Consider the following 17053-nt stretch of genomic DNA (forward strand, 5'->3'; position numbering starts at 1 on the left):
GCATATTAAAATTCTTCATGAGAACACATAGGATTTCATAGAGTGTCAAATCTAAACATTCTGGGGTGGTACTACCTACAGCTCTGTGAAGAATTTTCCTTCAGGATTTTCATCCTGACAGATGGTCCTTGAATACCATTACAATAAACACATGAAGAATTGTATGTAAATAGATATGACATGCACATTTTCCTTGCATTTCATTCATAGATGATGTATATATCAGAACATATTTTTATTTTGCTGTTTTCTTTGTGTTTAATTTTCATGTTTTTGTTACTTTCTGGCATTTTTGATTCTGTCTTTTAGAGTCTCTTATGTTAATAGTCTGTCTACTTTAGCTTCCAAACTGAGTAGCATGCATGATTAGGTCTGCCTTTTTGTATTTTATTACATTTTACTGGGTGTGAGTGTGTATACATCCGTGTGAGCTGATGCTGCAGTGTGCAAGTGGAAACCAGAGGGCAACAGAAGTCAGTTCTCTTATACCATGTGGGTTCTGGGATTGAACTTGGGTAATCAAGCTTGTTGGTAGGGTCCTTTACCCACTGAGCCACTTCACCTGCCTGATTCTACTTTCTTATTTTCCCCCATTATACAGTATTATAATGTCATCTCTTTATTTCCTTATTGTCTGTATTTATTTTATTGTATTATGCACTGTATACATTCATTATGAATATTGCAAGAAGCTAGATGAGGTGGTATGAGATGTTTTGTTTTGTTTTGTTTTTGTTTTTGTTTCCCCCATGAGACTCGCTGAGAGTCACACACGGGGCATGATTCGAACTCAGAAAGTCGGGCACGTCCGCCCTCTGGTGGCTGGCGCCGAAGCCGTGTGCCACCACACGCTCGCTGGCTCATATGTTTGAATACATAGTTCTCAGTTGGTTAAACTGTTTGGAAAGGATTTCGAGGCATGGCCTTGTTGGAGAAGTTGTGTCAATAGGTGTGAGCTTTGAGGCTTCAAAGGTCATCACTCCCAGTATACTCTCTGCCTTCTGCTTCTGGATCAAAATGTGAGCTTCTACCAGGTGGTGGTGGCTTATGCCTTTAATACTAGTACTCCAAAGGCAGAGGCAGGTGGAACTCTGTGAGTTCGAGGCCAGCTTGGTCTAAAGAATGAGTTCCAAGACAGCCATGGTTAAACAGAGAAACCCTGCCTCAAACAAAACTAAATAACAAAAGCAACCAAAACCAACAACAAAAAAGTGCATTATCACTGCTACTTCAGCTGCCTGCCACCATGTCTTCCCTCCTCTATCACGGATTCTAATCCTCCAGAACCATAAGCCCCAGATAAACCCTTCCATCAGGGTATTTTATCACAGCAATAGAAATATAACTAGGTATCAGCAGCTCATTCCCTTCCTCACCAGCGGTGATTCCCAGATTACACATAGACCTGCCAAAACCTTAAGGCTCCAGAGCAATGGTATTAGGGCCACTGTGGGGTTCTCTGTCCTTGAGATTGCCTTGATTTCTAAAACTATGGTGACTTTGACAATGTCTCTTCTGACCCAGCAGTTCAAGCATGAGTAGCAGCTTTCACAATGAATCATAAAATCTAACAGCAAAATAATCTGTATCCATACCCAGAACTAGGATTTGCCTGTCATGAATAATCTTCACATCACAAAGCAACCCCCTCCTGTAGGCCTCATTCAGTGATCAAAGAGCATTCCAGGGGAGTGTTTCCATCACAGGGAAATCCCAGAACGAAAGTGATTTTATCTGCCCATGAGGCTGTCCCTTGCCCAGTAGCTCTGTCAGCATCCCAGGGCCAAAGCTTTCCAAAATGATCTCAAGTTACCTCTGGCTCTTAGTGGACTATTACTGTGAAGAGATGCCATGACATAGAAGCTCTTATAAAGGAAAGGGTTTAATGGTGACTGGCTTACAGTTTCAGGGATTTACTCCACTATGATCACGGCAGGAAGCATGGCAGCACATAGGCAGACATGGCACTGGAATAGTACCTGAAAGTTCTATGTCTGGATTGCCAGGCAGCAGGAAGAAAGAGGTGGGTTTCTGAAACCTCAAAGCCTATCTCCAATGGCACATTTCCCTCAACAAGGCCACACCTCCCCCCAAAAGACCACACCCCTTAATAATGCCACTTTCTATGAGCCTATAAGGCAGGGGGGTACTTTCACTTAAAAGGAAGCCTGTGACCACATGAATCTGAGAGAAAGATCACAAAGCCAGCATTTCTTGCCCATAAAGTCTCAGAAATCAGACAGTACCTCTCATTTCAATGTTACAAGAGCCCAGAAGTATCACTGAAGTGGACCGCTCCAACAGTAGCCACAGCGCAGCCCAACTTCCCCACTGCGACCAGAGTACTCCCCTGTCCTTATAGTCTTTGACTTCCAATGGGCTTTCTGTTCATGTTGGCCCATTCTTTTCTTCCCATAATTTGCAAGAGTATTTCTCAGCCCTCCACAGCATCCATCTCTCCTGATGTAAAAGAAAAATAAAAACAGAATTGGAGACTACTCTTCAGAGTCTTTCCATTGACATATTAATACAATCTATTAGGTCACATTATAGTCAGTTGTGCAGAGGAAGAAAGCCTATTCAACAACATTATTTAATGGTGTTCGGATGTGCGATTGGCTCGACACGATGATGAATGCAAGGACTGAGCAGTAAAGCGGTACAGAACGCAAACAACTCTCCCGCGATGTTTATTTCCCAGGCTTAAATGAGCTCAGAGCACACGAGTGATTTGCCGTGACACCGGAATCCAATTGGAGTCTGGGATTACTGTAACTGTTTTCGGCTTGGGTGATTTAATCAGCAAATCTTCAATAGTGTAATATGCGTGTACTGAACTGACTCCAGGCTCAACAGTCTGATTTATACCCAGTGCCTGCAGACGACCATTTGTGCGGCGCATACTAGCATCTGTCTGCCTGCATCTTTGGAGCACAGATGCCCACAGAAATGTGTGAGGACAGTCAAGGTCCATGCTGTATATCACACACCCAAACAAAGAGGAAAAACACACTGGGAACACACAGGGGGAGAGCTTGGTGATATTATTTGGAGATTATTTTTAAATGCTCAGAAAATTATTCACTTAGCCAGTATATAATTGCAATGTAATGAGCATTATCCTAGACACATGGAGTTCATAAAGAAATGAAGAGAGAGAGAGAGAGAGAGAGACAGAGAGAGAGAGAGAGACAGAGAGAGAGAGAGAGAGAGAGAGAGAAAGAGAGAGAGAGAGAGAGAGAGAGAGAGAGAGAGAGAGAGAGAGAGAGAGAAAGAGACAGAGATGTGGCACAAGGAGAGGGGGATACCGCTCTAATAGATATGAGACTAAAATCATGGCACTGCAGAGAAGGCTCAGTTAGTGGCATAGTAGTAGTTGTGACATAGGTTTGTTTCCATAACACATGCAATCATGGGCCTTGGAGCACGGTTTTTAAGTCTAGCCCCAAGGGATAAGAACAACAAGATTCTGCAGGCTGCTCCAGGCAGTCTAGCCAATCAGTGAACTCTGGTTTTCATAAGAAAGCCTGTCTCAGAAAATAAAAAGTGATTGAAGAAGAAACCCAAAGTTGACCATCGACTTCTGGCCTTCATACACAAGTATGCATGCATTCACACACACACACACACACACACACACACACACACATACATACACATCATATACACACAAAAGAATGATACCTTCACAATGAACATAGTATAAAGAAAGATCTAGTCTTCTTGGCACGTGAACTCTCACACCTCTCTGGTTATATACAATACCCAATATATTACTGGTATTCATCCCTGCTCTTATCTCTGCTTCTCTTACCATCTGCAAGGAGAGTGCCCATACCCAGCCCCTGGCGTGAGAAAGAAAATAGCTGGCTAACCTCCTAGCTTCAAGTTCTAAGAACTTAGGGCAACTACAACATTGAAAATAAGTAGTCTAGGAGGTGGTGCTGAGAAGGGTTTCTCTCTTCTAATCACCTCTGCTCTGGGCAGAGAGAAGAGGTACAAGTGAGGTTCAAGGTAGAGATGAGGCTTGTCTCTGATTGTGAGCAGGAAAAGTCCCGTTAGTCAACAATGTTCAAGTCCTGAACTAGTCAGGGTTCCCTAGAGGTTTTGAATAAGAATGGTCCCCATTGACTCGAAGATTTGGTTGGTTGTTCACCAGGGAGTGATACTATTGGAAAGGATTAGGAGGTAGGGACTTGTTGAAGGAAATGTGTCACTGGACATATTCTTTGAAGTTTCAAATGCTCATGCCAAACCCAGATTCTCTCTCAGCCATTGGATCAGAGCATAGCTCTCAGCTACTTCTCCAGTACCGTTTCTGCCTGTGGGCTGCTATGCTTCCTGCCATTCTGATAATGAACTAAACCTCTGAACTGTAAGCCAGCCCCAATTGAATGTTTTTCTTTATAAGAGTTGCTGTGGTCATGGTGTCTCTTCACAGCAATTAAATACTAACTAATACAGAAATAGAACTTACAGATTATATGCAAATACATTGGGGATTTATTAAAATAGATTACAGGCTATGGTCCCGCTAGTCTAACAATGGCTGTCTACCAAGGGAAGGTCCAAGAATTGAGTAGTTGTTCAGTCCATGATGCTGGATGTCTCAGGTGTTCTTCAGTATACAACAGAGTCCTGAAGAAGTAGGCTCTAATGCTAGTGAAGGAATGGACTTTCCAATAAGACTGAGGGCAAGCAGGCAAAGAGTGGGAGCTTCCTTCTTCCGTGTCCTTTATATAGGTTTTCACCCCAAAAGACCCAGATTAAAAGCGGCTCTTCCCACTTCATATGATTTAAATCAGAAAAAAAAAAATCCCTTCCAGGGGAACATAGTCACTTGAGAGAAAATTCATGGAGAATTAAAGAGAGTGGGGGTTAGATACAGACCATCATCTTTCTGTATGCCAAAAGGAAGATACAGTCCTTGTTCATTCGTCTCAGCTTATCAGAGAACCCAAAAAACTAAAATCACACAGCCTCTTTCTGCAGGATAGTGTCAGCTTATATAAGGTTTTAAAATTAGATTCAATATTTACTTATATGTTTGTGTGTGTGTGTGTGTGTGTGTGTGTGTGTGTGTGTGTGTGTGTGTACATGTGTGCCCATACATGTACGTATGATGGATAGGTAGGTGGGTGCATTCCTTTCACCGTCAGTTCTGTGGAGCTCGGAGGACAGCTCATGGGGTTGGTACTACCCCTTCACCGTATGGGACCCAAGTATCAAATTCAGGTTTTCAGGTTTGGTGGCAAGTGTTCTTATCTGCTGGACCTTTCTGGTGGCCCTGCTTATAGAGAATTTGACCCAACAACTTGAATGTTCTTTAAATCCAACTGTGTCTTACACAGATTTCTGACTTGGGTATGGCTACACAGTGAAGATGGTGACCTCACTGAGCTCCTCCCCTGTCTCATACAGTACTGGGAATGAGTACTCAGGTCTCCTCTCACTATGGTTAGCATTAACATTTTCTGGATTGTCAAGTGTCCTCATGTAGACTTGACTTCAAGTAGACCTCAAGTAGATTGCTAAAACAGCAGATCAAAATTCAAAATTCATGAATGGATTCAAATGTGATGAACTAGGGCCCCTCCTACCAATAAAAAGAAGTGGAAGATATAGAGAGCAGGTCCTGACCTTGGACAAAGCATAGAATCCATAGTCTGGGCCTTGAACCAAGCATAGAATCATAGCTCTTGGCATTGGAAAGAGTATGGAATCCATGACTCTTGGCATGGACACATTCTAGAATCAGTGATCCTTGACTTGGATGGATCCTAGAATCCATGACTCTTGGCCTTGGACAGAGGGTAGAATCCATGGCCTTTGACCATGAATATATAACATCCAATCTTTCTGTTCTTCTATAATCATGAATCTTGCTTTGACGTTCAAGATGAAGCCACAATGGCTCAATTTTGCAGCCTTAACATGCCTGAGAAATTCTATCAGTCTTCAAATCCCTTGACAGGGAGAGTCAAACAAGAAGGCAAATGACTACACTCACTTTGGTGAAGTTAGTATAGCTAGCTCCCTGATGGATACAGGTTCATTTCTGGGAAGCCTCTCGTGGGGTGCAGATCTACTGCGCAAAGGCTAAATGCCATTAGCATCCTCAGCATCTTGAAAGACAAAAGCTTAGGGACAAGTCCTGAGTAGCCACACAGGTCCCAGGATTCATCAGAGGAGAGAGCACAAAACTGGGCAGGAGGAGGACAAAGAAGAAGGGGGGATGGGGGAAGTGAAGAAAGGGAAAGCAGAAGAAAGGGGGAAATAAGGAGGAAAAGGGGGAAGGGAAGAAGGAAAAGCAGTTAGAGAGAGGATAAAAGGATGAGGGGTATACAAAAAGATAAAGGAAGGGACAGAGAGAGCAAGGGACAGAGAAAGAAAAGGTGGAAATAGAGAGAAAGAAGAAAGGAAGAAAAAGAAGGAAATTGGAGGGAAAGAGAAAAGAAGGAAGGATGGGAACAGGGAAGAAGAAGGAGGAGGAAGACAGATAGACCTACTGGTATTCCATGACTTTCTTCTAGTTAGACTTATTAAATTTTTTTCTGACATTTTATATATGACTCAAGATTTTATAAACCAAAATCCCACTCAACTGACAGTACTTACTGAGAGTAGGCTTCTTCTTACACACAAAGCATTCAGCCCACCTCCCACTTCATTGAAATTCTACCCCGCTTCAATCCCAGGACCACACACTGCTTGCTTTTGAGGCCTTCCTTGAACCTGCTTATGGCTACTTCCATGGGATAGAACTACCAGCCTCCCCTCAGTCTCCCTCTAGGTATTAAAATCCTTCCAGGGGGAATCAAGCTATTCAAAATGCTACTGCACAAGAGATTGTATCAGGGACCTCCCAGCCTATGAGTGCTTATTAGAATGAAATTCAGGCTTTTCAGCTAGGCAAGTCCAGTAGGGCTGCACACACCATTGTCCCATGACATTAGCAATGACCCTAACCAAGTCTCAGTTTTCTCACTATCAAAATGCCTGGTAGCTGATTGTAAAATGGAAGCAAATGAGACAAATCAGATGCACAGTCAGTCTAAGTACTTCCTCCTTTTAATCCACCATTCCTTGAGGTCATGGTCCAGCATGGTCCAGCTTAGAAAAAACCTGGGGAATCTGTGGACCATTACCAGCCAGAAAGCGATTCATAGCTCTTCCTTGGGAAATTCAGTGTGTTCTTCCTAGAAACAATTCTTTTCTCTCTTGAGCCAGGACAGTTATAAAGTACCTAAATCGCCACAGAAGAAATTCACAAACCTGTTTTTAGAAGTGGCCTCTGGTAGGGTTACGGGTGGAGAAAGACTCAATTTTTTTTTTTAGAGGTGGGCCACTGGGAATTTAACCACGTTCCACTAGGTATTTGAATAACACAAATTGGACTTGTTTTTTGTTACTGTTGTTGTTTGAGGAAGAGTAGGAGGAGGAAGGAGAGGAGGAGGAAGAAGAGGAAGAGGGAGGTCAGAAAGAGGTGGGGCAGACATGGAAGGATTGGAAATGAATATGATCAGAGCATATGAGGTGAACTTCCCAAAGAATCAATAAAAATATTAGTTTTGAAAAAAAAAAAAAAGCTTCTTCCATGGCATCTGTGGGTCTTTCTCACAATTTCCTATCTGATGACAAAGTTCAGAGCTATGAGCAGGGGCAGGCGAAGGCCACTTTGGGCTATTTATTTGATTTGCAAATGATACAAAATGATCTAAAAAAAAAAACAAAAACAAATCATCTTCCCATCCATGGGGAAGGATTAAGTTGACATGCAGGTGTTTTAAATCAAGGCATGCATAGCTGGAGAGATGACCCAATCAAGCACCGGCTGGGCTTCCAGAGGACCCGAGTTCTGTTCCCAGCACCCACACAATGGTTCACAAGCGTCCATAACTCCAGTTCCAAGGGATCAATGTTCTCTTCTGAACTTCTCAGACACCAGGTATATATACAGTACACAAACATACATGCAGGCAAGACCCATACACACAAGCATATAAATAAGTAAGTAAATACATAACATTAAGGCCTGCTCACAGAAACTTGAGAGGCAAAGCCTCCACTACCGACACTGTGTGGTCTTCCCTAGAGGGCCAGCATGGAAGAGCTGGATTTCTGGCTCTTTCCTAAAGTTCAGTTCTACCCCTTTGAGCATCAGCTCTGAGGTTCCTGTTGAATGAAGGACTACACAGCCTCACCTTGCCTGAAGGAGAGAAGAAAAATGGGCACTCATTACAGGATGATTCCACTTGTTTTTAAGCTACCTGGAAGCTGCTTTTGTTAAGCATAGACTTACACAAGGGAATTCTACAGGGGTATAACTCTTCACGTCAGGTTATCAGGTTATCACAGTAGCACACTCTGCAAATGCATCCATTTTAAGCTGTGAACCCCGTGAACTATGATGGGATTCTTAGCCTTTTTGCCTTGGACACCTCCCACTGCCACCTCCCATGAACCCATTTATCTTCCCACTGAGAGAAGCTCCTGGGGGGTGTTCTGTGAAGAACTGCTCAATTCCTGCTTTTGTTTTTCCAGAAGACAAGATGTCACAAGGATTATTATGAGCTTTGAGCTCATAATAATCCTCCTGCTTCAGCCTCTTGAGGGCCATGCCAGGCTTTCCATTGGCTTTTTCTACATTCTTTTCCTCTTTCTTTAGAGCTTCTGGGTCTTATCTCTGCTCTGTTTTTCATATGTTTAAAATATACAGTGTGTCAGCTGCCTGAATTCTATTTTGAAAAGTGAGCCTCCCTGTCAAGATAATGGTCCTCCTTAGACAGCTGCCTCAGGACTGTCTGAGAAGAGTAGATTTCCCTGGCCCTTCTTCAGAACCCTGGGCAACATGAACATGCTCGTCTCCAATCCTGAGCATAACCAGAATGTAGGAAGGCTTTAAGGTATGAAGAGGTTAGGCCTAGACCATAGAGGTTCAAGAAAGGTGGAGTGGGGACCTAGGCCTGGTTAGATGCATGATCATCTGTGTCTTCACCATGTTGTTGACTTTGTCATTGTCATTGCTACTGATTTCTGCATTTATAAGCAACAACCAGATGGTGTCCATGTTGCTGGTAGAAGGCCACATTTTAACTTCAAGGGATTAATTCAAGGCCAAGAAGAAAGCACTACACAATAGGTCAGGGGACTCCCAGCCTTAGGGATTGGGGGTTGGGACCCCTACAAGGTGCATCTATTTACTGCTTGATCGATGGCCCTGGGCAACCAGGCTTCCTGCCTGCTGTTCTGGAAGGAGCCTGGCTTTGTCAGAAGGCTGACATGCCAGGGGAGGCCTGGCCAGCAGCCAGCTCTGCTGTTCATAGCCTCTTTCCCCTGGCTCCTTCTGCATGCAGAGGTGCCAAGGTTCCTGGAACACCTGGCCTCACACACCAGCAGCCACAGTGCCTGCTGCCTGCTGAGGAGCACCTGCTGGCTCTGGCCAGCAAGGGTAGGGTGGCACAGCAGGTGGCCAGGCCAACACTTAGGATGGCAGAATGGGCCAGGGAGGAGGCAGCTGCAGAAGCAGAACCGTAATTCAGTGGCAGAAGCCTAATCACCAGGGACTCTGGAGAGCCTCAGAGCAGGCAGGTGGCTCTGGAGTCCAGCAAGTCCTTTTCTAGTGTCTTGTCTGAACCAGCAGCTGGCTAATGCAGGGCCATCCGTGGTGGGTGTGTGTGGGAGACTCTGAAACAGACAGAGCTGCTAGGAACTCCCAGTGGAGGCTTGTCTGTGTAAGATGCATTCAGCCTTCATCTAAATCAACATCACCCATCACCCTACTGGCTCAGCTAAAATGAAACCTGCCTTTCTGACTCTAGAATGATGGTAGCGTGGGACTGACTGTTGAAAGTGCAGATAAAACCATTTTTTCTCATTAAAATGAGAGTCCTTACTCAGACATATCTTTTCCTCTCTATAACACTGAAGTGCCAGCAATCCTTGAGATACAAAGGTGGCGATGAGTGTGTGAACATTGACATGAAGATCTGCCCTTGAACAGTAACTCCAGGCTGTAGTGGAGACAGGCTTTGCACTTAATTCTAATGAAGTCACTCTGTTTTCCTGCACTAAGATGTGCACTCAGTGACATGTGTCTCTGCAATATGTCATGTGTATATTTCTTGATCTTGCTGTATTGTCTATACATATCCCATGGTACACTCTCCTGAAAATTAGTCAAAATGGCTCCTCATTCTCATTGTTTACAAATTCTCAAGTCATCTGAGTCCTACTTGTACTTGGACTGTGTGAGATTTAATATCCAAGGTAAATGTTGATTCTTCAAGCCGTATCCATGCTGGAGAGACGGCTCAGGGAGTAAAACTATTTGCCTTGTAAGCATTGAGGCCTGAGTTCAAATCTCCAGAATCAAGAGAAAGATAGACACTATATGGTATTAGTAGGAGGATTAGTGTGAGGCAGAGACAGGAGAATCCCAGAAGCGAGTGGGCCAGCTACCTCGGTGTACACATCTGTGAAAAACAACAAGAAAGTTCATCTCAAACAAGACAGGAACTGAGGACCAACAACCAAGGTTGTCCTCTGCCTTATGCATACATATGCCTATAGTTAAGACACACGGGAACACAATTCACACACACACACACACACACACACACATATATATAATAGCACACACACACAGCACAGGAGCACATACACATACAGGAGCACATACACATACAGGAGCACATACACATACAGGAGCACATACACATACAGGAGCACATACATACAGGAGCACGAGCATACACACGTGCACACCACACACATTCACCATACACAGGAGCACACCTTTCAACTCTTTCTCTGCCTGTCTTTGCCACACATTTGTTTGTGTTCTCCTATGTGTGTGCTCATGTGTGTGCTCCTCTGTATGTGTGAATGTGTATGTGTGTGAATAAACAAAGCATATAGACAAAAAGAAGCAAACAGACACATGCATCCTTTTCACAGAGTTTAGCCTAATTGAAAGATCTTTTGAAGTACAGCCCTGCGTCCACATGCCAGGTCAGACATCACCACACTATTCCAAGCAGTTCTAATCTTGGTCCCCAGATCAGCAAGGAGAAAGCTAAGGCTTTTATCTTTTCTATTCTGTAGGTTGGGGAAGAGATACAAAAGCAATTATGTGACCTTCCCATGGTCAGCCACAGCAACAACTGATGATGTAATTAGATGCTGTTTGGCTTTGGCTGTGTTCTTGTCCTTCCTTAGGATTCAGGTTGAGAGGAAGATGCTAGCATGAATGAGGTCTGCCTCTGTTCTGTGTGATGATGACTTCAAGGAGGGGCAAGGATGACCAGGCACAGTCTCTTCTATGAGTGTGTCATTGCCTGATCACAGTGCAAAGCACTCTGAACTCACCAAGGAGTATGCAAGCTTTTGGCTCTTTTGGACCACATTGTCATACTCAAAAAAAAAAAAAAAAAAAAACCAGGAAATCCAGTTAAAAAGAATATTCTATTCAGATATCCAGGTCTTTTATCTGATTTGGAAAATGTACACATAAAGAAACACAGTGATGAAAAAAAAGGAAAGAAACACAGTGATGTCACAATGATTGTTTAGAGGCTTTTTCCCTCCCTCCCTCCCTCCCTCCCTTCCTTCCTTCCTTCCTTTCTTCCTCCCTCCCTCCCTCCCTCCCTCCCTCCCTCCCTCCCTCCCTCCCTCCCTTCCTTCTTTCCTTCCTTCCTTCTTTCCTTCCTTCCTTCCTTCTTTCCATCTATCCCTCCCTCCCTCCTTTCTCTTTAACAAGATCTTGATATATAGCTATGGCTTGCCTAAAACACTTTATGTAAACCAGGTTTGCCTCAAATTCACAGAGATCTACCTGCCTCTTGAATAAAAGAATAAAGGTGTGCACCACCACATCTGACTTGGGAAATTTTTCTGGATCTATAGAGCCAAGGACACCTTGAGCTTTTGGACATCCTCCTTGACTTTACCTTAAGAGATACAGGTTGTTGTTGTTTTTTAATACTTTGTGTGTGTGTGTGTGTGTGTGTGTGTGTGTGTGTGTGTGTGTATGTGTGTGTGTGAGAGAGAGATTATGTGCACCTGAGTGCAGGTGTCTATGGAAGCCAGAAGAGGGTATCGAAGCTGAAGTTATAAGGGGTTGTGAGCTGGGATATGAACCCATGTCTGCAAGCAGTAAAAGCTTTTACCTGCTTAGCCAGCCCACTAGTCTCCTTATCAATATTTATAATTCCATTAAGAGTCAATCTTGCTTGTAATAGCTGTTTTTACTAAGTCATTGTAATGAAACTTGTTCAAGAATTTAGGTTATTTAATAAAAGGAGATATTTTTACATTCTTAGGAGAAACAATGATCAGGTTCATGAGTTGCAAACACACATTTATGTATCATAGGCTACTCTATATTCTCACCTAGGTGAATCAATATCATTCATTCATTCATTCATTCATTCATTCATTCTAAGCTCGTTAAACATCTGTGCTATCCCAGTCAGTATATTAAGGGTTTAATGATGAGGATGTCCTCCACTTTAGCTCAGTGTCTATTTAGTGACTGTATTAGTTGGGGTCCTAGGGAGGAACAAAACTGTTAGAATAATTCTACATATATCAAAAGTAGATTTATTAAAATAGCTTACAGGCTGTGGTCCATTGTGCAGTGATGGGTATCTCCTGCCAAAAAGGCCAAGAATCTGATCATTGTTCAGTCCATGAGGCTGGATGTCTCACTTGGTCTTCATTGTAAATCTTTGGACAGAGACAAACATTAGGAGCCACTGAGAGGACTCTTTGGATAAAGGCACTTACCATGTAAACATGAAGACCTAGTTCAATCTTCAGAACCGTTAACATGGAAGGAGAGTACTGACTTCACATGTATGTCCTCTGACTCATCATGCATGCTCCAGTTCTCTGGCACCCATGCACATCAAAACACACAGTAATAATCATAAAGTTGTTGTGGTGGTGGTTATTGTTGTTATTATAAGATCCAGTTAAACCAGATGTCCCAGTTTATACTGTCACAACTCTGTCAGCCTTTGTGGAAGTGAAGAACAGAAAGTCAGACTTGGGCAAAAGTGACATTCTCCAAAGCTTGGCATTGTGTTATGTTTTTCAGACCCCTGAGTTTGGTTGACGGTAGAAGGTACCACTGGAAGCAAAGTTCACTCAAAGGCTTTCGAACATTTCTTCTCTCCTTTCTGCATTTGTCTCCTGCTGTCTGGCAGCCTGTGATGGAGCTGATGGTGCAGGGACTCTACCACCAGCATAAACAATGTGAATGAAAATCTGAGGTACTAGCCAAGGGCCTATCCCGCTTGCTGTGTACCTGAAGACTGCTTCCTGACGGGACACAGATGCCACAGGCACCATTGACTATGTAGCTGTCACTCACACCTAGCATCCCCTACCACTAAGTTTATGGCTGAACTTTAGCTAGGCTCCTAACCACTCAAGCACATTTTCCCTAAGGTGAGACTGCAGGATGGACTTCCAGGGTGTATCTCCTTGCTTTCTACTTCCTAGAAGTATTAGAAAACCACTTCCCTAAACAGCACAAACATATCCAGAGAAAATGTTCCAAACCCCACTATTCCTAGATTCATCTCCCGTTACCTAGTGTTACAGCACATGTTTGTGATGCTACTTTATAATCATACTGCTCAAAAAGAATGCCATGGATGATTTTGAATCTCTCAGAATCCTTAGACACAGGCACAAAGTATTCAGCCATTTGGCCAACATAGAAATAAAGATGTCTCCTAGGGACTGCATGCCTGCCTGGTCTCTGCTCCTGAAATTTGGCAATTGGAGATTCTGAGTCACCATGGTGAAGCTCTTGGCTGGATTTTCTGGGCTAATTGTCCTACTGTAGACCTTATGCTTCAGAGTTCAGCATGTATCAAAGCGTCAAAAGCTTTCGGCTGATAGCACACCATGAAAAGCAGAGCCTACATCCCTAAGTATGTCCACACAGTTACTAAAGATTATTATGGAGGGAATGAGATGTGGGCTCCACAGCTAAATCATTACAAAGACTCAGACTGAGAATTTCTTAGCATGGGAGAGTTTTCATGGCTCTGGTTTGCTCTTCTGGAAGATATACCTAGATTTAGATTCTGTCTGTGTCAGTGAGGGACATGTACATATACATATATATAATCTTATACATGTTTAGACTTCAGTATGTCATACAGGCAGTTCTCAGACCATTTTGGTATGGGATGTAGTATTATTCTATAGAATTGTTGTAATTAGCATTGACACAATAAACAAACTTCCGCTGAGGTGGCTGAGCAAGGAAATACATGCCCAGGAAATACTGCAAATGCCTTTCCTTTTATACCCTAGATCTTATTCTTCACAGTTAGATCCAAAATTAGACACCCAGCATCATACTTGTGCAGCCATTCATTCACCCAGAATGCTATTAAATACCCTCTTGTCCTCTGCCTACAAGAGGTTAAATATAGGCATACCATATGCATTTAGAAATATCACATTTAAATCCTGAGAAAAAGTACCAAATATTCCTGGGTAAAAGATACACTTCCCCACAGGGTAGAATAAGAGAATTGAAAAACAAAACAAAACAAAAGTTAGATCTTAGAAAATATAGGACTATTGCCCCCCCCCCCCCCCGAATGTCAGGACTTCTATATTAACTCAGTAGTCTGCTTGTTGCCTGGTCCAAGGAAACAGGGCAGAGCATGTATGGGTACCAACTTCCCTTCCCTCATTCTTTATTCTATTTATAGATGCATCCACCCACTACAGAGCACACTTGCTTTGTGTTGTCTTCAAACATCCTCACATTTACAATTACATGTACAAATACACAGACTTGTGCAGATTTTTATAGTCTTAGAGGCACCCAGAGCCTTGTTTCATAAGGAGAAATCTCTGGGTTAAACTTATCCTTCAGAGAAAGAAAATCAGGGTGCTGCAGTTGGAAAAGTGCATCAGTGATGACACATGAAACATTTTGTTTTGCATTCAATTCTCCATGCCAGAAAAAGAGGGGGAGGGAGAGGGAGAGGGAGAGGGAGAGGGAGAGGGAGAGGGAGAGGGAGAGGGAGAGGGAGAGGGAGAGGGAGAGGGAGAGGGAGAGGGAGAGGGAGAGGGAGAGGGAGAGGGAGAGGGAGAGGGAGAGGGAGAGGGAGAGGGAGAGGGAGAGGGAGAGGGAGAGGGAGAGGGAGGAGAGGGAGAAACCATCCACCACTAACAATAACAAAAAGCAGCTGGGATCAATCACAATAACACTGGCAAGATATTGAGAGCACCAAACTTAGTCCTGTGGGAAAATACAGTTTCAGCCAAGTTCAAGGTAAAGGAGACCTAGTAGGTCTTGGGCAATGAATGTACTGTGGCTGTAAGAGAAGAGGAAACAGAACATCCTCCAGGGAAAGGGGTAGCATTCACCTCCCTTCTTCTCCTTGATTCTTTGTCTTTCCCAGACTCTCTGAGTGATTTTGATTCATTCAAAGATTGAAGCATGCTTTTACTACTAAAAGATTTTGAAGAGAGGGACCCAGAACTGAGTTATCTCCATGGTAGCAATGATCGGAAATGATGTTCCTCCTTCAAAGGAGCCCAATGAAAGCAATGACTTCTCTCCCCTGGCCACCATGTCCCTGTGATTCCACTCCCAACACCTGTCCTCACAGTGCCTGTGAACTGAAATTCACACCAATTGTCTTACATTTTGTCTGCTTTTCCTGCCTCCAAAATTCACTAGGGAGCTGGGGGAGAGGAACTTCATTGTATGCAAGTATCTCAGGCCTGAAACAGGTCTTTATAAATAACTGAGAGGAACTTCCTGCATATCCCTCCAGCTCCAGGCACATTTCTGGCATCCATGATCCTGGCCTGGGTGGGGCCAATGGTGTAGATTTGATCTCTGGGGAAAACTGGAGTGTCAACATGATGACCGTCGGAAAGAGGGCACACATGCAGTGACTAAAGACTGACACGACACGGTAAAGGTAAATTTTTCTGCAATGAGGAGTGATTAGAAGCTGGGATGTCTAAAGCCAGGTCCTGGATCGCAGAGATGGTTGGGAAGGTCAAGCATTCGCCACACAATCTTAGGGCCAATGTTTGGATCCCCCAAACCCACGTAATACTGGACACAGTAGCATGCATCTGTAACTCTGAATCCTACTGTGAGACTAGAGGTAGAAACAGGAGAGTCCCCAGAAGCTCCTAGGTCAGCTTGCCTCAGTGGTGAACAGCAGGAAGGCTCTGTTTTCAAGCAAAGTAGAAGGTGAGGACTCAGACCTGAGATCATCCTGACCTCCATGTGTGTGCAGTGGCGTGCGCATGTGCATTGGCGCATGTGCGTGCATGCGCGCGCGCGCGTGCGCGCGCACACACACACATACACACTTGCACACATAAAGAATGCAGGCACAGAGAGATAAAGGTTAGCATAAAAAGGCTGAGTCCTCAGAGGAAAGAGCAAGAAGAGGCCATGCTACAAGGGTGCACTTTGGCATGAGCGATACAGAAATTCTTTTTTTTTTTTTTTTTTCAGTTCTCATAAAACTTTTGCCTAAGACCCCCAAACCCCCCAAATGACACTATAATGCCTGTGCTCTTTGATGCTGTGACAACTATACATTGTGATGCTGACTTCTCTGTGTTGACAGGACCTTCCCACATCAATGCCTACCAAGACATGGCACTCACAAAGATGGCTGGAGTAGCTAAGCAGAAATTCTTACAAAACATTTTGCTAGAGGACAGTGCTCCGGGGTTTACTGTTCTCTCTGCAGATAGTTTCCTGGGGTGGGGGTAGGGTGGGAGTGGGGGTGAGGGGCTGTAACAAAGGAAGCAATGAAAATGTAAACTAGTCCAGCAGCTGTGGAAATCAGTGGGCCCATGTCTCAAAGAACTAGATAAAGATCTACCATATGATCCAGCATCCTAGTTTGTTCTCTGTTGGTGTGATGAAATGTCCCCCAAAAGAAACTTGAAGATGAAAGGGTTTATTTCATCTTACTGGTTACAGAATACCATCGAAAGAAGCCAAGGCAGAAGCTAAAGCAGAGACTGTATAACTGCAGTG

The sequence above is a fragment of the Arvicanthis niloticus genome, chromosome 11 (genome assembly GCF_011762505.2).
Source record: "Arvicanthis niloticus isolate mArvNil1 chromosome 11, mArvNil1.pat.X, whole genome shotgun sequence".
NCBI classification, from domain to species: Eukaryota; Metazoa; Chordata; class Mammalia; order Rodentia; family Muridae; genus Arvicanthis; species Arvicanthis niloticus.